This window comes from Diadema setosum, chromosome 4, assembly GCF_964275005.1.
Source record: "Diadema setosum chromosome 4, eeDiaSeto1, whole genome shotgun sequence".
Classification (NCBI taxonomy): Eukaryota; Metazoa; Echinodermata; class Echinoidea; order Diadematoida; family Diadematidae; genus Diadema; species Diadema setosum.
The window spans coordinates 24,218,527-24,241,546 of record NC_092688.1 but is presented as its reverse complement, the minus strand read 5'-3'; the positions used below and the strand labels follow the sequence as shown (position 1 = coordinate 24,241,546).

The 23,020-nt window shown below is 39.1% G+C and overlaps 2 pseudogenes; both read left to right on the top strand.

Moving 5' to 3' along the window:
- The first annotated feature begins 5,890 nt into the window (after positions 1–5,890).
- On the top strand, positions 5,891–12,185 carry LOC140227735 (uncharacterized; annotated as a pseudogene).
- A 351-nt stretch (positions 12,186–12,536) lies between these two features.
- On the top strand, positions 12,537–17,855 carry LOC140227734 (uncharacterized; annotated as a pseudogene).
- The last annotated feature ends 5,165 nt before the right edge of the window (positions 17,856–23,020 follow it).

Sequence of the window (23,020 nt, the reverse complement as noted above, 5' to 3'; positions counted from 1 at the left end):
CAAACTCCAACGGAAGAGACGCTGATTCTTGTGCTTGAAGCGTTCTAAGAATGTCAATGGGTTATGGTCAGTGTACACCACGATGTCTCTTCCACCGTCCAAATACGCTTCGAAATGTTGCACGGCTAGAACGACACTGAGGCATTCCTTCTCCACAGTTGAATACTTTTGCTGATGGCGATTCAGTTTTTTGGAGAAGAAACACACGGGTTTGCTGTGTCCGTTGTCGTCATCCTGAAGTAGCACGGCTCCTACTCCTCGGTCACTAGCATCCGTAGCCAGCTGGAAGCTCCTCTCGAAGTTTGGTGCGATGAGCACGGGATCGTTCATGAGGACGGCCTTCAGCTTCTGGAACGCATCCTGGCAGCTCGCCGACCACTGGAACGTTGTACCCTTTTTCAACAGGTCCGTCAAGGGCACCACCAGGTGACTGAAGTTGGGAACGAATCTCCGGTAGAATCCGCACATTCCTAAAAAGCGCTGAAGCTCCCGTTTCGATGACGGCACTGGGAAGTCCACGATGGCTCGGACCTTGGCATCTCGTGGTGCGACGCTACCTCGGCCTACCTTGTGACCTAGGTAGGTCACACAAGCTTTTCCAAACTCGCATTTGGCCAGATTCACCACGAGTCCTGCATGTGACAACCTCTGGAACAGCTCTCGAAGATGAGCAACATGCTCCTCCCACGTATTGCTGAAAACCAACACATCGTCTATATAGACAACACAGTTATCATGACCAGCAATAACTCGATTCATCATCCGTTGAAAAGTTACGGGGGAATTTTTCATCCCGAAGGGCATGACACGACACTGGTATAACCCGGAGGGTGTGACAAACGCCGAGATCTCTCTTGCATCTTTGTCTAATGGCACCTGCCAATACCCTTTCATCAAATCCAATTTGCTGACATACTCAGCACTTCCTACCCGATCAATACATTCCTCAATCAAAGGAAGCGGAAACGAATCAGTCTTGGTTATGGTATTGACCTTCCTGTAATCGATACAAAACCTGGACGTTCCGTCTGCCTTTGGGACTAGCACTACTGGGGAACTCCAGTTTGAGTTACTAGGCTCTATGATTCCATTTGCAAGCATGAAATCTATCTCCCTATCCACCTGTTCTCTCTTAGCAGGATGAATCCGATTTGGATGCTGCTTTATGGGTGCATTTTCACCCACATCTACTGTATGAACAGTATCTTTCGCACAGCCCAATTTATCACTGCAAACCTCCGGAAATTCCTGGAAGGTGTCGACAACATCTTGCCTCTCCGAATCAGACAAATGATTGAGCAGTAACTCTGGATTTTCTAGTGCCTTTGAGTTCTCTACTCGCGGAATCATTCCTGACTTGAAACTCACACTCTGAGAATCTGGAGCATCAGGTTCAAACTCTTCTGCACTTTTCTCAGCACTGTGTAGGACACTCTCACTCACAACTGCACCTACGTCTTCTACCATCACACGGCTAAATAACTCCTCAAAAACCGGAATAGGAATCAACGGCGCAGATCTAATGGCATGTTGTGGTTTTCCTACCACTTTACATTCATGACACGTTCGACAAAATTCAGACACATCCTTTCTCATCTTGGGTCAGAAGAAGTGAGTTCTGATTCTACACAAAGTCTTCTTGACACCCATGTGTCCGGCCATTGGAATTTCATGTGCAAGACGTAAAATTTCCTTTCGATACGGCGGAGGAACAACTATCTGGTCGACAACCGTCCAGTCTTCATCTGCGGGACGATCTGGAGGACGCCACTTCCTCATCAAAACACCAGACTTTACATAGAAACATTCTGGCACTCCCTTCGCCTCATCTACAGTCAATGCACCCTCTCTCAACTTCAACAACTCCTCATCTTCCATCTGTGCTTTGATTAAAGCCGGCTGACTGAACACACCTTCTTCCCAACTTTGTTCTCTTTCACCTTCACTAGTCACCTTTCCAAAGAATGTGTCACCAAGAGAAATTTCACTTTCAGACTCTTTTCTCTCACGCTCTGCTTCACTTGCTCGAAACCTTGTGATAGCACATGTTGGAAATACTTCTGGAAATTCATCGACAAGTTTTTCCGTTTCCTGTTCGTACACTGGGACTTCGGAAACAACCGGAAGGACACTCACTCGACCTCCTGCAAGGTCATTACCAAGCAAAAAGGAAACTCCATCCATAGGGAGAAATGGAACAATTCCCACAATCACTTCCCCTGAAATCAGTCCACTATCCAAATTCACTTGGAATAGAGGGACCGCCTGAGTTCCTCCATTGACATCATGTATCAGTACTTTCCTACCCGTGTTACAGTCTATGGGCATACTCTTCACATCTCCTACCATGAGGGACTGTGTAGCTCCAGTATCACGAAGGATGACAACCGATAATCTAAATTCAGCAATGGTAACTGTACCCTTGGAAATGAAGTCCTTGTACTTTTCATCCACACGACCACTTGAACACGTATCTGTCATTTTTGAGACACTGCTTTTCACAACATTTGGATGACGCTGTTCATCACTTACACTTGACTTAACAAAACCATTGGTGGCTGCTTGGTACTGTTTCTCTTTTGTTTCAGCATCTGAACTGTTCTGTGTACGTGTGTCTGCATGGACTAAACCATGTGTTGCTTTTTGCTTTTGTTTCTCTTTTGCTTCATTTTGTTCCAGCAATCGCCTACATTCAGACTTGATGTGACCCGTTTTTCCACAGAAAAAGCATCTCACTTCTTTGTATTGAGGCCGTGGCGATTTTGGGCGCTCTTTCTGTGATTCAGTCTTTACTTTATCCCTATGACTACCGTGCCACTTTTGAGTGTCAGGATTTCTCGACTGATCAAACTTCCTCTTTCCCTCAGGACTTTTTGTTTTCACTTTATGTGTCAACTCATACTGGTCAGCGGTGACTGCTGCACTCTTTACATCATGTACTCTACGATCTTCCAAATATGTTCTCAAATCTGGAGGTGTCGATTTCTTGAACTCCTCCATCAACACTATCTCTCTCAAATTGTCAGAAGTGAGATCTACTTTCATTGATCGAACCCATCGATCAAACAGAATTTCTTTTTCTCTCTGAAACTCTACGTAGGTCTGTCTCGAACCTCTCCTATATCCTCGAAACTTTTGCCTGTAGGCTTCTGGGACTAACTGATAGGCAAGAAGGACTGCTTCCTTAACTGTGTCATAGTCATTTGCCTCTTCATCCGAGAGAGCAGACACTACTGAATGTGCCTTGCCTGTGAGCTTTTGTTGTACTATCATGGACCAATATTTCTTCTCCCACTCCAAATTCCTGGCTATTCTCTCAAAGGAGAAAAAAAAAAAGAGTCTACATCCTCTTCATCAAAGCGGGGGACTGTGTTTGCCATTTTTGCAATGTCGGGCGTCTTTGGTCTCGACATAGTAACATTAGGCCTATCCCCTGGGACGCTACTGGCCTGGGCCTGGGTCAACTCAATTTGACGTTGCATTAACTCTTGTTCGAGTCTCAGATTTTCTGCCTTCATTTTTTCTTTTCCTAACTCCAATCTAGCCAGTTCTAGTTGTGTGGAATCTACCCTCATCTCACTAGGTCTAGTAATACATGTAGTAGTAGTACTTGGAGCAGTTTTTCTACCAGCACTCTCAATCTCATCTGTACTCTCACTCTGGTCTGTGTGTTCATTTTCTACACCACCCAGTTCAAGCTTCTTCACCAGAACTGCAAAGATTTCTTTCTTTCGACTACACTCTCTGATATCAGCATCTACATGAGTTGCAACCTCAATCAATTGGGCTTTCACTAACCCTCTCAATCTACCAAGAGTGACGTCTTTCACAAACTCTGCGGCATCGAACTTGGCTGCCATGATTATTCACATCTAGCTTTCCGACTAGATTTCAAGACTACGTCGCTAACGCAACTTCCTACAGTACACTCCACTGCGTACCGAACTACGAGAATAGTCTAAGCAATTCAGACCGGACAAACACTCGTATATCTCGAGGCCAATTTCCTCGTAAAGCCACATCTAACGATGCTAATCCAAATAACCAGAAAGTGACACACTAATCTGATAGAATGACATAAATGAAACGATGATACGTACCCTTCCTTTCCAGCAATCAATGCTGCAACCCTGGTATTCAGCTAGCGAGAAGACCAGTACAAGTGCGCAAAACATACTCATCGCTTCGCGAATCGCACTTCCATTCACAACCACTGCTAACGCAGCCCCATTACACATACCGTGCAATGTCACGCAGTATACATTACCGCTACGAACGAACGACACTGTTACGTTCGCTACCCTGTGTACACATCTCACATGAGTGCGAACACTACACATACTGTACCCCCAACGGGCATCAATCATTACAACGATGTACAAAACACCGAAATACTACCCAAAAGACAGCTTGTTTGTATGTTCATTTCCCGGACATGTTCCCCACATGTCATGCACCAACAGAACACCCGTCAGCACCGACATAACATCTGTCATACACCGACAAAACATTCTTGGATCAGCACCGAATGACTGCGACTGTTCGCGCCATGTTTGCCAACTCCAACTCTCCTGTCCCGAATGGACACTTTTATTACACCCCACCCTGGTTTCACCAAGGCACATCACGGTTCTCCGTCACAGGGTCTCCTACTGGTGTTCTGCGTGTACCCCCGCAACTCGGAACATATTTTGAACATGCTCAAGGCCTTGTCACACCGTATCTGGGGAAGTTTGACTTGCTGGGAAGCAAATTTGCTACCCGGAGCTCTTCGCAGTTGGTCCGCACCTGACAGTATCTAGCGCGTATCTCGCCTGTATTTGCCCTGAGGTGCGCACGCAAGTCCGATTTACCCACAGCTAAGTCTACAGCATGACCAAAACTTTTTCCGGGTGAGTCGTGGGAATTGCCCGCAAAGATACACGCAGAACGCCAGTAGGAGGCCCTTAGCGGCAGCACCTCGCAGACAACTCCCACGCATGTATTTCGCAGTCCCCGTATGCGGCCAAATTGATGACATTCTGTGGTACTTCTGCCATTCCATCAGAGGAATCACACTATTATTCCTTCACTGAGTTGTCAGTCCCACGCACCTGGCACGCAGGTCACGCAGGATACACGCACGAAAAGCAATCGCAATAGCGTATACTCGAGCCTTCAGCTCGGGTGAGCTAAAGTGTCTTGCCTGTCTTTACTGCAGGACCATACCACCTGAACTCCTTGACCGTATTATAAATCTCAAGCCCATCCATGGGTTTTTAGTGCAGTTACCAAAATGTGCAGGCAAATCCACTTTTAACTGCACATTTTGGTAACAGTTGATCCCGTCAGGTATAGGTACACTATCGGCACATTTTGGTAACTTGCACATTTTGGTAATTTACTAAAATGTGCCGATTTACCAAAATGTGCCGTAACACACCCTCGTCCACTGGGAAATCCAAGGCGACATGATTACCAAAATTATTGGAGAATGATGCTGTATTTCAAAGGGTGACGGTCACGGATAATACTATCTCAGGGGCATCATTGGTCATTGAATTCGTTAAATGTCAGTATGACGCAATAATGTTGGTGTGATGCTCGGTTATTTTGGCTATATGTAATTGTTAATTTTGATGGGAGGTTGACAAAGTTTTTTGTTCAGTTGGAAATCGACTGAAGTATATCTTCACTTTTTGTCTTATTTCTTAGAGTGCATCTGAAAACCAGAAAGATTATCGCGTTCGGCATAGCAATGCAAGAAACATGGTTTCATTGTTTAGAAATGCATAAGTTCCGATTCTCTTTTCAACACCGATTGGGAACAAATGATAAAATTTACTGCATATAAAAGTGAGCGTTCCACATCAATGCATATTAAAACATTTGTAATATTCACTTCCAAGAAATGCCCTCTGTCCAACTGGTTAACGGGGCCTCTCCTTTGGAAGGCTTAGTGGTCCTGGAGTCAGGCAGCTATGTCTGTTATGACGGATTTACCGCAAAAGCTGCCGAATTGGTCTTTGGAGAACTAGGCTTCCCAGCGGCAGAGGAGTATTCGCCTGAGCCTATGCCAAGTTTGGCAACACGAACCAGAACTCAACGCGTATCATGTTCATCTCCAGGTACGTGCGCTGTTATGTGTCTATTTGAATGAACATAATATACCATCATTACGTATATCAATTTAAAAGAAACCAGAAACCAACAAACCCAATAAACAAATCAGAATAACCGAAGCAATGATCGACGACATAAGTTATAAAAGAAGGTCAATACAAATAAAATGACAGTTTCGAATGATTATTCGAGACCTGGTTTGACAAAAGCCCCCAAATGAAGAAAATCTTTCAGATCTTGCTAGTACAGCAGCACAGAACATCGATTTTACAGTTACATTTACCCAAGGGCAAGGGCAAATCATGCGGGATGTTTTATTTCCTGTCAAATGGAGGAAAAAACAAAACAAAACCGAAGAGATGTAATTAGGCCTACATGACTTACGTATTTTTTTTTTTTTTAATCTAGGATTCCGAAATGATGAAGGGAATAGAAGGCAGGTTAAAGTTCAAAAGGTAATCTTTTTGCACATTGGGACAGATTTGATAAATATTATTGACAATGGACAGATAAATCGTTGCATTTTGTATGATTTTTGTTTCTATTCTTTATTCTTCGTGGTTGTAAGAATAAAGAAATGTCTAACACATATTACTGTGTCGATGTTTTTGCTTCATGACTAATGAATTGACCGGACAGATGAACAGTTGAAAAAAAAAAAATCTACGTCATCAATGCACAGATTCATACAGGTTTCAGCGTTTACGGGATTGCCCAACGGCTGAGTGTTCTTCCAACATGGCTGATAGAGTGAAATGCCGAGGTCAGCCTATAGTATCATATTTAGCAGCAACAATGATGAATACAATTCGCTGTTCCGATCAGTGATAACTCGAAACCAAAATTGACGAGGAAAAAGAAAGTGAAAAACAAAAGGTGTTGCAAAATAGGGTGGCTCCAGATGAGGGAGAAATTTGCTATTACATTATAGATATGCAGAAAGCACAAAAAAGGCGGCCAGGATGAATTTTCACTTTTCTACATTGTAGTATAAAAATGTAAAATCTAACCTTTGAAATGAGACAGTGATAATATATATTATATCGTGTGAATTGAACCATCTTAACCTATTTAGAATGTGAACGATTTGATAAACAGAAGAGGTGCATTTTCATAGACAAAGGAAAAACAAGATATAAAAGGTACCTCAAGCGTCTTGTGCAAAATTATCAATTCAACATGTTCTATCTCCAAGTATCTCCCAGTGCAAGCATCACGTGTTGTTGTTGTTGTTTTGTCAATGGACAGCATATAATACATGTCTTATACATATTACATGATGCTTATGGTGTTCATTAACCAATAACAACCCTCCACATTGAAAGATTGTACAATGTAGATACGACGGAAATTGTATACACCGACTATATAATTGAATAATTTGTGGAGATTGAAAGAACACATAGCAGTAGCAGCATAACCAGGTATAGGCTATGTCATGTTTTCTACAAAACTAATGTCTAGAGAACAACAGATCTTATTTTGTATTATTTGCTTTTAAAGGATCTCTCTTTTTGTTGGGGACAATTTGCGGGACAGGGATTGGCCTGGATGAAGGGTGATGTTCGTTATTCCGAAGCTTTGATTTCATCCGAAATGAAAAAAAAAAAAAAAAAAAAAAACAGAAGAAGAAAAAGGTACCTACTAAATACCAACGTTATTCGAACTTTATTTCGCTTTCGAGTCCTTGAACTTTTTAATTGTGCTTTCTTTTTTATTAACGATACACTGGAATATGGATTCCTCGGTAAAACGAATTTTCAGAATATTAGGCAATAGACTTGTGATTGGTCTGATACAAATTCTGATAGCAAAAAGACAAAGAAACAAACAAACAAATCAAAATATGTTATCCAGGTAACCGTCTCCCTTTTCTCATTTTGTTTGTTCTTAGAGCGTGGATTTCTCGGATGCTATCAAGGTGACAGTAGAGCCCTTTCGATTCTGCTCGCCTATGCGTCTGAATCTAAATCCGATGAGGAATGTATATCTACCTGCAGGAGAGAACCGAGAAGCAATGGGGTTGCTGTCATACATCGTGGGTTTTGTGTTTGTTTGCAAACAAAATCGTATGCCGATTTGATTTCTGATGGAAGTTTTTCGAGCAACTGGACATGTCCCAGCCAGGCACAACCTATATCATTATTCATTCAACAGTGAGTATGAGTTTAAAAGAGAAAGAAACCCGCAATATTATTTATACAATGATAAGAACAGGAAGCACAATAGACAAAAGTGAACCTGCAAAATCCCAAGAAAAATATCCCGAGATATATGATCACAATCGCATTCTAAAAGGGGTTCCTATTTTGAGCTTTGAAATGGCCCTTAATAGGATGGAAGGTTCCCGCCAAAAAAGTAATGAAAACAGATTATGTTAAATATATCAAAACACAAGGTTACTCACGTTATTACAAATTTTATCAGCTTCGGCCAACTGCTTTAATGACGACTACCGGAATTGTAAGCTCATTTTCAAACACCTCGGAAGGAGTATGGAAAAAAAAATACAAAAGTGTCAACAAAAACTGAGTTTGATTAGAAAGAGGGTTGCCTATTGTTCTTGCTTTTCTGAATTGTAAGTTCTACTGGAAAACAGGGGGAAATTTTGTGGAGTTTTGTGACCGAGGATCATTTGTCTTCGTATTTTTATCATTTTTCTTCACACGTTTTATGATGTTGAATGCCATGACACGAATGGTCTTGAGAGGTACAGTCAAAACATAACATTATTTCACAATATCCAGGTTGATATTACCTGTTTATTGATATGATTCATTCACCTCTTCAACAGCCGTCATGATGGTCTTTAGGCAATGTAAAGAGGTCTTTAACAGACGATACAAGTTCTTTCATGATGTGCACAACCCTTTTTTAATTACTGTATCTATATAATTACTTTGATTGGCTTTTCTGTTTTCCTATATGATTTGAAGTATCTGTTGGGTATTGTGATTACCCTAGTCCTGTGACGAATGGTCATGGATCACAAATAGCACGACATATGGGTCCAACATAACTCTCACCTGCGGTGAAGGTTACGTCATTAATGCAGCATGATCCCGCATCATTGCAGTGTAAGGTGCGGTGAAGGTTACGTCATTAATCCAGCACGATCCCGCATCGTTGCAGTGTAAGGAACTACCCATTTGGTCGACTTACTTTCCGCAATGGAATCCGCCATTCGCGTCTTGCCGAGTTGTCGCAATTGAATCAAATGGTCGGTGGTAGATGAAGAGATACCCTCTGCTCTGTGCGTGTATGTGTATATTTTTTAGTGTAAAGTTTTTACAAAATTGAATGCAAATGGTGTATTTGTACTCTGAGCCAATACTGAGCATAATCAATAATTATGCTTAAAAAATGTACATCGAAATCACTATCAACAGCAAGAGACTGGAAACATAGCATGGATAAATATCAACACGATCGATGTTAGCATTGGTACTTTGGGATATCATTGGTGTTTTGTACTCAATAAATATGAAAATGGTCAGGATGAGGATGGTTTCAAGGTACCTTGTTATAAGGATTTTCTATTCCTAGTTTGTTATTTTCTTTAATTTGGCAAAGATTATTGTAAACAAAAGATAGTTGACATCAGTAGGCCTACATTCTAAATTTCAAATTTCATTATTTTTCAAAAGCGATTCTTAAGAAATATAACATGGAATGATAATCTTTATCTTGAGACTTAATGTTCTTATTTTCTTTTCATGTATGCTAGCCAATGATGCTACGATTTCCCTAACAGTCAAATGGCATCGTGTACTGGAACACTCTAGTAATATGAAATTGATCTATATTACTTATCATCATTTTTAAAATAATCTACAATATTTGCATTCGGTTTTGAGCCGCTTTGCGTGAATTGCGAGTATTATGCTATATGCTTTACTCCTGAACTGTAAACGAGAAAGTACAATGTATTATAGCAAAGGCAGATGCTGAATTAACTTGTTATTCTTAGTCGTTGAGATTCATGAGTCAGCGTGAGTATCAAACTGGGTACTTGCCTATCATACCATGCCACAGATTTGCATGTCTTCCTTTGTATTAATTATTTTTTAGACACTGGGGTGTACACAGTTAGTACAAGGTCATCGACAGCAGAGACTGCAGTCAATACCTTTAGTGAGTATTTCTAACTTCAACCTTTTCTTTTGAACAAAAATTATTGTTTTCCTTCTTTGTACTTGAGTGTGCGCGTGTTTTTTTGCGTATTTTTTATTTGATTTATTTTCTTAATTCCATTTTACGATTTCCCGACACTTCCTTTACGTTTGCTGGTACTATCGTAAATGTGCATGTACTGGAAGGGACAAATAATGTTAACCCAAATGTAAGCGGACACACACAGAAACTAATAGGGAACACAGAAATACACATTCGCACATACATGCACACACAAGAATGGATGCATCCATATAAATGTACACACAAACGTACATATAACAATAATTTATTCAGATTTTGCAGGAATACTAAAGGCATTCGAAAAGTGTCGAACTATTGAGAAATGCATCTCAATTTCTTTTTGTTTTCTCAACTGAAGCATAACTTTGTACTTTTTTTTTGCCAGTATGCATTCTTTTGTTTATCTGTGTCATTTATCTTTTGCGCAAAGTCGAATGTTTATGTTTATGTTGTAATTCCAGATTTATCATGCGTTATGTTTTGTTGGAAAAAAAGAGGAATGAAAAACAAATCAATTGAATTGGATTTAATTGAATTGAATGAAATGTCAGTGACGCTGATCTTTATCATCACCCCTAAATGGGTGAGAGACAGTCTACGCAAGAGGTATCAACATTCCATGAGACAAGCACCATGCTTGCTTCTAGTGAGTGACATGTAAAAAAATACTGTTTCTATGATTCTTTTTTTTTTCTCTCAAGTATTTTCATGATTATATTCCATCAAACGAAAAGATTTTGACAAAATCATGTGCCAAATGTGCGAAATGATATTCAGTGTGATTTTTCGTCTTTTCTTTATGTGTGTCTATTTTGACAAAATGAAGTGATTAACTATGACTTGAAGACGTACGTTCTGTCATTGCCTGACATATTGTATAAACTATAATATTTTGATTGACACGAGCATAGCTCTGACAACTAACAACTAAGAAAGAAAAAAAAAAAAGAAAGCCACTGGCGCATCAAATAAAGGGTATACTGTACTTTGTTGGTTAAGGGGATATAAATAATGTTTATGTATAACCTCAACATAACGTATCTAACTTTATGATGTTGATTTACAATCTACACGTAAACAGGCAGAAAGCATTCTTCACAAGATTTGACGACACGACAACCAACGTCTGCTTTAAGTGAGTTTACTTGTACAAAATGATTTAAATGCGCAAAATGTATATACGCATATTTTGATTTCTGATTTTGCAGTCTCCGGTATAAAAAAATACTGCCTCCGTCTCTTAGTGCACATGAGTATTGGTAACTACCGACGCAACATATGATAACAGTAAATAATACGTACAGTTATTTAGATTTCAATAATGCCATTTTGTACTTTCATTTGCTGTTATTCAAATCGATGTAGATTCCAAATAAACTGATTTCGATTTAAAAAAAAAAAGTACTTCATGAAAGAAAGAGGTCAACTTCCTATTATGTTAGAAAACACGTGTATATGTATACACAATCATTATGACATTCACTCACAAGTACATAATGAAGAGTTTGTTCGCAAAAATCGATATGTCCATTTTTGAAAAGTACGGTCTCTGTCATAAAGTACAAAATAATACCTTTTAAATGATATATTTTTCACTTTTGGATTAATGAAACTTTTTTAATGTTCCGATTATAGAGAGCTGACCATTACTGATCATAATACAGCTATTTTTTGCCAAGTCCATTTCTTCATTATCTTCACAAGTGTTGTATATCATAGTGCAGTGTTATTCTTTGACGAAAGAACCAAACATTCCATGGAGAAAATGCCGACTTTGTGAAGAATACTTGCACGTTCAAGCGGATTCAGAGAGTGACCACTATGATTTGTGCCACCCCGTAGTCCCACCTGGTGCAGCGTACGTCCACTTCTCATCCCACACCTGAACTATATACTACGACCATTTTCTGTTCCAAGGTTGATTATCTAGAGAAGGTACTGTATCATTGCTGCAATATTTGATTCCTTATTGAATAATTCCCTCTCATGTTTGAACTATGTGGTAAACATCGGTCGATCTCTCCGCGAAATGTATCATCTTGGACATGTGGTAACGGTCGGCGTGAAATATGATACTTGTGAATTACCGTGATTACCAAATTTGCAATGACGCAGAATGAAACCTACACATTTCACTTATTGTTATTTTCACTGACCCTCTGCTTGTCTGATTATCTGCTTCTTCATCATCATATCTTGAAATATTCTCTATTCTTCTTCTTGGAACATCGCCTAACATGGCTTCGACTAGATCCCAAGCCAACATAGAGGCTATCGCTGTACATGCCATGCAAAGCGATGCATTCTTTGAAGCCATTGAAAAGGCCCTTGAAAAGGGAATCAACAAACAATTGGGGAAATTTGCTGACCGATTAGCGAGCTCAGAGAAACGCAATGTGGAAATAATGACGAGGCTGGAGAAGAGTGAAAATGCCACAATGGAGAACAAAGTCGCTATTCAGGCCAAGGCGAGTGAGATTGATCGCCTGAATAGCCAGCTCGCTTCGCAGGCAGATTCCATCCACAACCTCCAGCTATCCATCAACGAAATGGAACAATACGAAATTGAAATTGCCTAAAGTTCTACGGTGTTCCTGAGGGCAACAATGAAAGCACCGACGATCTCATCTGCAATTTGGTGTCCCAGCGACTGAAGGTGCCTTTGTCTGTGACCGATTTGGACCGATCTCACCGAATCGCTCCGAGACACCACACTCAGCATGGTGCCAAATCTACATCGTCCACCGCAGATGGCGCTAAACCAAGGGCACGTCCGCGTGTCATCATCGCCAAGTTCCACTCGTACAAAACACGAACGGCAGTGCTGCGCGCACGGAAGAAGCTCGCGGGCACAGGCATGGGAATCGACGAGGCACTCACGGCACAGAACCAGCAGCTACTATGGGACGCGAAAAAACACGCGAAAGTGAAGGAGGCTTGGGCCTCAGACGGGCGCATTGTCGTACTCTTGCCCGCCACAAATGGGAAGTCAGTGAAGAAGGTGATCAGGGGCAGGGACGAATTGGTGAAATTATGAATTACATTAAAAAATTACATGCCAAGTGATATATTGCGATCTGTCATTGGTGAATTTTTGATAGCCATGTTTCTCTTTGTTTTGCTAAATTACATTGTGACAATTTTGATGATTATTTTTTCACATGTGTACATGCTCTGTTGTCTTTTTGCTCTGTTTCAGTGATTACAATTTTGATATATTGATCTTCGTCTGTTGTTGATGTTGTTTGTTCTAACGTTTTGAGGTATTGTTTCTGTATGTTACACTCAGTAAGTACATTACAATCTGATTTTTTAAGCCCTGACGAAACAAGTACTGGTTATGTAGGAAATGACAATTCTTTTGATAATTTACCTTTTTTTTGGTGTCAGCGATGAGGAGTTTGTAAATTTTGATAAGCAAGCACCAAAGGGCTGCATAAAACCTTGTTTATCTATTTTATTTATTTATTAAGTCTTTTTTAAAAGCAGGGTAGTCCCATTCAGTGCCACAAAGGCCTGCTTTACAAGGGAGCCCTGCGTTAATATACATTACATTACATGTGCACACAATAAAAAACAAGAACAAAGCGAAAATAGATATGATACAGCTAAAGAACAATCGGTTCGAAAGAACATAAAACACATAAGAAAGAACATAAAACGAGCAGAGAAAATAGATATCTGAATAAATCATAGCTAGTGCAAAGGGTTCATATCAAGTGGGAGAGTGATGTTGGCGTACACAATTCTTAAATGTTTGCAATGAGGGGGCTGTTTGAAAAAAAAAAAAAATGGGTAACCCATTTAATTATTTGCTTGCAGCATACGTGAAGGAGCATTTCTCATATTCAGTTCTAGGTTTGGGTATATGTATGTGTGTTTTGTTTAAAAAAAAAACAACTGCTGAAAACACACTTTCCCATTTATGTTATGATCCCAAACTAAAGAATAACGTAGAGGAAGGATAACTCTTTCAGAAAATGTGAAGACTGAAGTTCTATGTTTGGGTATCATATATATATGTGTGTTTTGTTTAAAAAACAATACTGCTGAAAACACACTTTCCCATTTATGTTATGATTTCAAACTAAAGAATAACGTAGAGGAAGGAGAGCTCTTTCAGAAAATGTAAAGACTCAAGATTGACTCAATGACTCAAAGTTGACTCATTTCACCTTTTTTGAGTTTTCAATCTTACTAGTGACTTTCTTTTTAAATCCACCCTGTAAGTAATCATTATCATAAACATCCTCTGCCATCCATTTAACAAAATATCAAACCTCCTTATGCCATTTGTTGCTTAGAGATACAAACTTAAATCGCCTGTCAATACACATTACTCACGACGACGTTTACCAAAGAATACCTCTCTTACCGTTTATGTGTGAGCTGTAGGTTTTCCTCAGACTAACATGTTCTTTCTTGGGTGATTGTTGCACGGCTTTTATCATTTACGACACAGCTTAGCAGATAAATCAAACTTTCATCTAAATTGCAGGCAGGAAAGGAGCCACGCAGAAAGTAGTAGTAACATCAGCGCCGATTTTGGGATTTCTTCTTGCGGTACTTGGTACTGGTATTCTTCGAAAGTTTATCAAGAACCGTGGCAAGAAGACAGCAAGTATTCTGATGACTCTTGTTTTAATTGTATTACTAGATTTGAATTGGTATCTTTTAAACTTTAACTATCGAGAACAGAAATGTCTTTCAGAAGCATAATGCTATGGGTGTACTGTTCCTGCTTGTTTTTTTTTTTTTTTTTTTTTTTTTTTTTTTAAGGAATGAAATAACCATTGCAAACTGAATATCACATTAACGGTATTGATTTTGTCAGTTACGTATTGTAGAAATTGTAACTTCCCCGTTAAATGTCGACATATATGGGTTCATTATTAAAATACACACCTGGGGCCCGTTTCATAAAACTTGTCATCAGTGACAACTGCCACATTTCTATGACAAATTTGTTCTCAGCCAATCAGATGCAAGTATTTCAGTAGCTTGTCACATCTATGACAACTTGTCACTGATGACAAGTTTTATGACACAGGCCCCAGGCTTGCAATGTATATTCCTATTTGTTTAGACACGTGTCTGGAGAGATGGTAGAGTGAATCAGATGGTAACGATCAACGTTTGCCCATGTGCTCTATTCACCTTTACAGGACCACGATCATGTAAGGGACATGGGTAGCAAGAGGGATGTTCAAAGATCTGCATCCGCCTGCTCCAGCAAACCACGAGAAGAGGAAGACAAGTATATCGGCGCAATTGAAATGGACATCAATGATCCATTGTATTCTACAGCCATCTACTCAACCATATCAAGAGAAAAGCTCGAAGGAGATGAGAATGGTTGTATAGTGCTCGAAGCGAAAACCAACGAAATTACTTCGGATCAATCAGAAACCATCAATATTCCATATTCATGCAAAGAGGACACGCATAATGGCAGTAATGAAAACCTAGTCCATTTCGCAATGAGCCCTCATGACCCATTATACTCCACCTTCATCTACTCAGGCAAACCAAGCGAAAAGCCCGATGTTGATGAACTCGATTATCTCGTTCTCGAAGAAAATGCAGGTAAATTTACTCCAGATCAATCCGACACTATTCAAGAACTGCAGTCATGCCCCGAATACATGGAAATTGGTACTTATGAAAAACATCGCCCTCCCATGAATCCATTATATGCAATATCTATGTACTCTGGTAAATCAAGCGAAAAAACAGAGGTTGATGAACATGGCTATCTCGTTCTTGAAGAAAATCCTGGTAAAATTTATCCAGACTAGCCCGAGCCAATACTAGAACCGCAATCTCTAACCGAGTATATATATATATATATATATATTGAGAGTAATAAAGACAGCGTCCTTCTTTCAACAAGCTTGACAGATCCATCATATTCTACATCTATCTATCCAGAAAAACCGAGCGAAAAGCCCGAGGTGGATGAACATGGCAATCTTGTTCATGAAGAAAATGCCGGTAAAATTACTCCAGACCGATACGAGACAGTAAAAGAACCACAGTCTCCCCCTGAGTATATGTATATCGAAAGTAATGAAGGTGTCCTTCTTGCAGCAGACGTGACGGATCTATCATATTCTACATCTATCTACTTAGACAAAGCAAGCGAAGAGCCAGAGGTGGATGAACGTGGCTATCTTGTTCTTGAAGAAAATGCCGGAAAAATTGCTGCAGACCAGCCCGAGACAATGGAAGAACCACAGTCTCTCTCCGAGTATATGTATATTGAGAGTAGTGGAGGACATGTCCCTCTTGCAACAAGCTTGACGGATCCATCATATTGTACATCTATCAACTCAGACAAAGCAAACGAAAAGCCCGAGGTGGATGAACATGGCTATCTTGTTCTTGAAGACAATCCTGGTAAAATTGCTCCAGACCAGCCCGAGACAATACAAGAACCGCAATCTCTACCCGAGTATATGTATATCGAGAGTAATGAAGAACGTGTCCCTCTTGCAACAGGCTTGACGGATTCATCATATTCTACATCTATTTACCAAGAAAAAGCAAACGAAAAGTTCGAGGTGGGTGAACATGACTATCTTGTTCTTGAAGAAGGTGCGGGTAACATTACTCCACACTAATCCGAGACAATACAAGAACCGCTGCAGTCTCTCCCCAAGTAAATATAGACACAGAGTAATGAAGAACCAGAGTGACGAATCTATCATATTCTACATCCGTCTATTCAGGCAACCCAACGAAAAACCCGAGGTGGATGAACATGGCGAAGCAAATGCCATTTTATTATTCCAGACCAATCCGAGACAATAGATTGACAGAAGAACCGCAATTGCTCCCCGAATACATGTATATCAAGATTAATAAAGCAAAATATGTCCCTCTTGCGACAAGCTTGAATGATCCATCTATCTTCTCACGCAAACTAAGCAAAAAGCCCGACTTGATGCATGAAAAAAAAAAGAAAGAAAAATGCTTTCAATCGTTCTGGAAGCAAATGCCAGCTAGAACCGCAATCATGTCCCGTGTACATGTATTATTATATAGACAAAAATGGGTAAAGTTCCCATCTTGTGACAAGCCCGAAAGATTTATTGATGTATACGCCTATACACATGCAAACCAAGCGAAAAGTCTGAGATTGGTGAACATGGCAATAATGTCACAGGAAATGTTCTTGAATCTTCCGTGTTGTCTCTGAAATAAAGTAATAGTTGTAACCGTATAAATGCTTAGTAAACAATTAAATACAATGGTAACTTCCTGCATTGAGAAAGGGCCTGAAATATCAAGACCACAAATTGACAATCAAGCGCAATAACTTTGTGATAAAATCAAATATCCTGAGATTGATCCATCTGCCAATGTTGAAATTCAAGAGCAAAAATAAATACACACGGAAGAGTGCACTGGCAGTAACAAAACATAATAAACAACAGATTAAGATTAGAAAAAAAAAAACCCTGTATAGTTACTACTAAATTTTTCATTCATGTTGTCGTCGTACCATCTTTCGTAGATCGTTTCTTCTCAGTTTGTCGCTCACCAAACTGTGATGTTGACAGAGGGGTACATTTCGAGTTTCATTTCAGTGACTAAAATTATAGCAATGCGAGTTCCACATGTTTTTTTTTTTTTTTTAATGAAACTATGGGCCACAATATCTAACCAATCGCAAATTAAGAGAGACCATTATAGAAGGATAATAGACGAGTTTTTTTATGAGCTGCAAATAATGCGTGGTGATTGTGCCTTTTTGTTGTCATACCACTAATTTGTATCTGTAGATAAAAGAAATTTGTTTTCATTTTTACAGTCTTTTGAAATGTCTCTTGCTCGTCATAATTGCTGATTAATCAATTAAAATCTAGGATTTGATGCGCAAGAAATGATTCCTCTTTTTCAAATTCATGAAATTCTTCCGTCGAGATGTTTTCGTTGCAACTGCAACTGATCAGGAGGTCGTAGGTCCGAATCCTGCTTGAGTATGTACGCCCATGATTTTTTATCATGGCTACTACCAAAACACTGATCAATTCAGTGCTTATTTACGTCGATGTAGGGCAATTTGTCAATCAGTTGCAATGATTCATCTTATTTGAATTCATATAATTAAGAGACATTTGTGATTTGTTTGTCACCAAGGTATTTTTGTATCAAACTTGTGATCTCTGTAAGACGGTCAATAATCTATAAAAAAAAAAGACAATATTGTGTTTTTTTGTGACTGATATTTTTTCTTTATATCTATACTCTGGCATGTCGATATCCAATACACATTTGTAGAGGCAAGTAACATGATTACGTGTATGCTGAAATCATAAAGAGACTAATACAGTATTAATCTAAAGAAAAGCACTAGTTTAGCACTTTTTCCAATGTTGGCCTACACAGAGTATATTAGAATCACATTCTGGATTCCTTTTCAAATGGCATTGAGCAGATCCTGCTTGACGTTTATTTGATAATATGAACAGTCTGTTGTTGAATATCTTGAAAAAAATATTGTTAATATGAATATTAGATATTTAGATTAATTTAAAGAAATTCGTGTTTCCTTTACATGTGCGCTTTCTCTCTTTTTCAAGTCATTCTTTTCTTCTTTTCATCTCTATCCACTTTCCTTTTGTGACCTGATTGTTATCTTTTTTACTGTTAGTATTCACTTTAGAAGTCTGTCATAAAGGTGATGTGTTCAAAAGCAGCACATGCTCGATTATAAAAAGATACTGCAGCATATATAACAGAAAGTGATCAATGCTTTTAAATCTTTTGAAGAAAATAGCCTTCCTCAATTTTTAAGTTAGAATAGTGTACAGTGTATTATATTATTGTGTTATGAACTCATTATTTCAATTCTTAAGTTATTGTAAGTAAGATTCAGAATAAAATTCCATTTTCATATTTTGGGGGTTCCTTAAAAACGTGTATTAATGTTTATTTTACGATAATTCGTATCTTCCTTATCTTCCCTTGTTCCGTTTTCTATTATACAAATAATGAATGTTTATGAGTGCAATGGACAGAATAATCTTTCACCGAACGAAATATTCTGTCCACAGCACGAATGAAAAAACATTTATTATTTGTTTTATATAACGCCTCTAATATATTCTTCTCATTTGATGTTTTATTAATTTCGAAACAAGAGAGAATTTGAGATCGCGAGAGTGCTCACTGAGCGCTTTACGCTAGCGCGCTGTCGCATACACACACTGCAAACAAAAGCGTTTGACACGCGTAGTGTGCCGGGCTCTCAGCGAGCGTGCAATGGAGCAAATCGTATGGATCCAAAATTACACGGCAGATGGTGTCGCAATTGCACGGGTGATGACGTCATAGTGAAATGGGCCGAATGCTCAATGTCAAATAACCAATCAAATAACAAGGATGTCTTCAGGCGTTATATATAATACCAAGATTCCATTATCGTCTTTGTTTGCCTGTTTGTCCAATAATTATTAAACATTGGGTGATTTCAAGTTTGGTGCTAGTGCTAGTCCTAGTGCTATCTCAGCACTAGCACCGGCGATAAAACCGAACTTGAAATCAGTCGGTGTTGGGAAGTTGACCTCTTAATTATGACGTATTTTCGGTTGTTGGTGCTGGGCTTGGTGTTGGATGTCATCCGCTGAAACCGATATCCGTCGTTTGTGTTAACGATTTACGTGTTCTCTCCCCCTCCATCCCCCCCCCCCCCGGCTGACTAACACTAGTCCCCAAGGGATTATTATCTTCTTAATCTTAGTTTCGGTGCTGGTGTTAGCATTGCTGTGCCGAGACCCATATTTACGTCCATAAGTAGATGCACGTTTTACATGCAAAGTCCATGCAAACGCAGTGGTCGAACATTCTGGACACGGCTTTTTAAATTTGAGCCTGGGAAGAAAATTAGGATAATTGCGTTTTGTAGAATGGATGGAAGTTTCGGCATTTTGATTTGTCTTCCTCATTATAATGTCTAAAACTAAGCAGTTTCGCTACGTCATTTATTATTTGACTGTAATCACGCGCCATCACTTTGTTTTTGTCGCGCGATTCCCGCGGACCTCGCGGTGCTGTAGTGCCAACACCTAGTGCTGGTGATCGATAATTTTGATGGGGATCTCCTCGTCAATCTGACCGTCGGTGTTTGAGCTCACTTTACGGCTGTTATTTGGGGGCTAGCAATAGCACTGGCACTAGCACTAGCACCGAACTTTGAATCACGCATTTTAATGGTTTGGTACCATGTTAGAATACAGATAAGATTTGTATGTACTACTGTATGTTTATGCAGTGTTGCCATCCACCTGTCAACGATTCTTCAGGCAAATAAATGATTAATACAAAGTCAATGATTTTTCGTTTCCTCCTATGAATTATTGAAGAGTAGTCTTTGAACGTTTCTACCAAAAAAAGATATCAAAGACTTACATTGTAGCGCGTTACAAACACATTATTATTTACACATACATACATGTATCATCGTGCAAATGAATAGTACAAACACATCTTCGTACATGCGGTGTGGAACTGAATTACATGCATCAACTTGCGTGTGTGATCCACTCTTTAATTAAAGGGGATGGCTAGTAATTGATCAGTGGGAATCGGTGGGAATGCTGGGGATGATTGTTCCAATTCTTGTGGGATTTATTTAAGAGTACATGATATATATATTAATGTGCGAAAATAATTTGCTTCAGCCCCCAGCATTCCCACTGATTCCCACTGATCAGTTACTAGCCATGCCCTTTAAGGAACCCCCAAAAAAACAAACAAACAAACAAACAAACAAACACAAACAAACAAACAAGCATTAATGTGTCAGTGTGTCAGTACAGCTACAAATCGTGTGGTCCAAGTGCATTCCCATGGTTACAACAAATATCAGTGTTCTCAAGTAAATAACTTTAACTCTTTATGTGCCACGTTCGCACGTCCGACTCAGTCGACGGCGTGCCAACTTCGCATATTCTGCTCAACAAACAAAGCATCCAAAACCGATCGATAAATGGCTAATCTCGCGGTACAATCAAAGCGTTTCTTGAGCTTTTGTTCCTCTCACATACGGCTTGCATTCTATGTGGTGATTGACTATCAAGCGGTGTTCCCAACTAGATTTGCGTGTACATTCTAAGTTTCTGTCACTATTTTATATGCAAAAGTCATGCCTTTACAGTAATGTAGCAACTGGTAATTCAAAAGAAAAATTGAAAATAAAATTGTCAGGTATATGGAAGCAAAGTTTGGCATTCCTCTTTAACTTTGCTCACTATTATGTCCAGCTTAACAGAAATTTGTAGAAGTTATACAAATTGGAAAAACAGAATTCTTTCTCAAAGCATGACTACCTCCGTGTCTCAGAATAACATGGCACACAGGGGGTTTCCACCATGGCACATAAAGAGTTAATATACAAAGTTAGTGCTCAAAATGGTCTATATCAAATACATAATCATGAACTCTTTTCTTTAATGTCAGTACATGACTATGAATACAAAGTAGTTTTCTTATGTTATCTACGAAGAAGAGCAGACTCTCAAGCTTTAAAATGATATATAGTTCAAATCTAAATGTTGGAAAGAATCAAACACTCTGGAAAAGTATGAATTCAGAAAAGAGGCACTGAAGTCATGAAAGTACAGGGTCTATTCAAGCCCTTTAACGGGAAATCCAGACAATATATAGGTTAGTCTGAAAAAAGAAGAGTAAAATCTTACACGTACAGCGGCAAAAGTTTGACCGAAATTGGAAGAAAAATAAGGAAGTTATGAGATTTGGAGGTTTTGCTAATTTATGCAAAACAGTTCTTGTACATCGGATAAGGAATATGCAAATGAGTGAGCTAACCATGTCATAATCTCACAATGCTCCATTGATCGTTCAAAAAAATACGAAAATTTAGTGTTTCTGTCATTGAAATCTGAAGTGATTCAAAATATGTTAATTAAGAAAGATGATTTAATTTTGGCCAGGTATATGTTCAAAGGGTTTGAATCTGATTTTTCACTGCTTTTCACGTTCAAACAGCCGAGCTACAAAAGATATGCCTCTTTAGTACTTCTTTAAATTTCACTATTCAAGACATTTTCTATTATCTGTACATTCACAATGTTTTCTTCACATAAGGTCGTATTTTATACCCATTTTACCACATCAAATTGGTTTGTTCATTTATATGTAATGAGCTTGACAATATTTTAGATTGAAAAACACCCTCAAATGTGTCACAAAAATATGTCTAAATTTCAGATTACTTGAAAATTAGTAGATTGTATGAACTGTAGTTGATATATAATGAGGACCTTAGAGTCCTCAATCATACCAGGAAACAAGGCTTCCATTTGTAAACCCCTTCATCGTGAAAAACACCAGAACCATAATGTCACACGAGTCACGCAAAGATTTCTTAGGGTTGTCACGCGAGTCACAGTTTACAAGTTTGTGAAAATTATAGAGAATGATTGAGATTTTTTTTTTTCAGAATAAATTCTGCCATGAAACTAAATCATTTACAATGTTCAATTATCCCAATAAAGGTTATTATTACCTATACGAGGTAGTTTTGCGAGGCAATTACAGTTGTTATTTTGCAGGGTCGGGAGTTCAGCGGGCGATATTAGAGCATATTACGAGCATCCGGGGTTTTACATATACAGTGGGCTCTCGTTATAACGAAATCCTTGGGACCGTCAGTTAACCTATCTAAATATTGGAAAGAAAGTACAAACTCAGG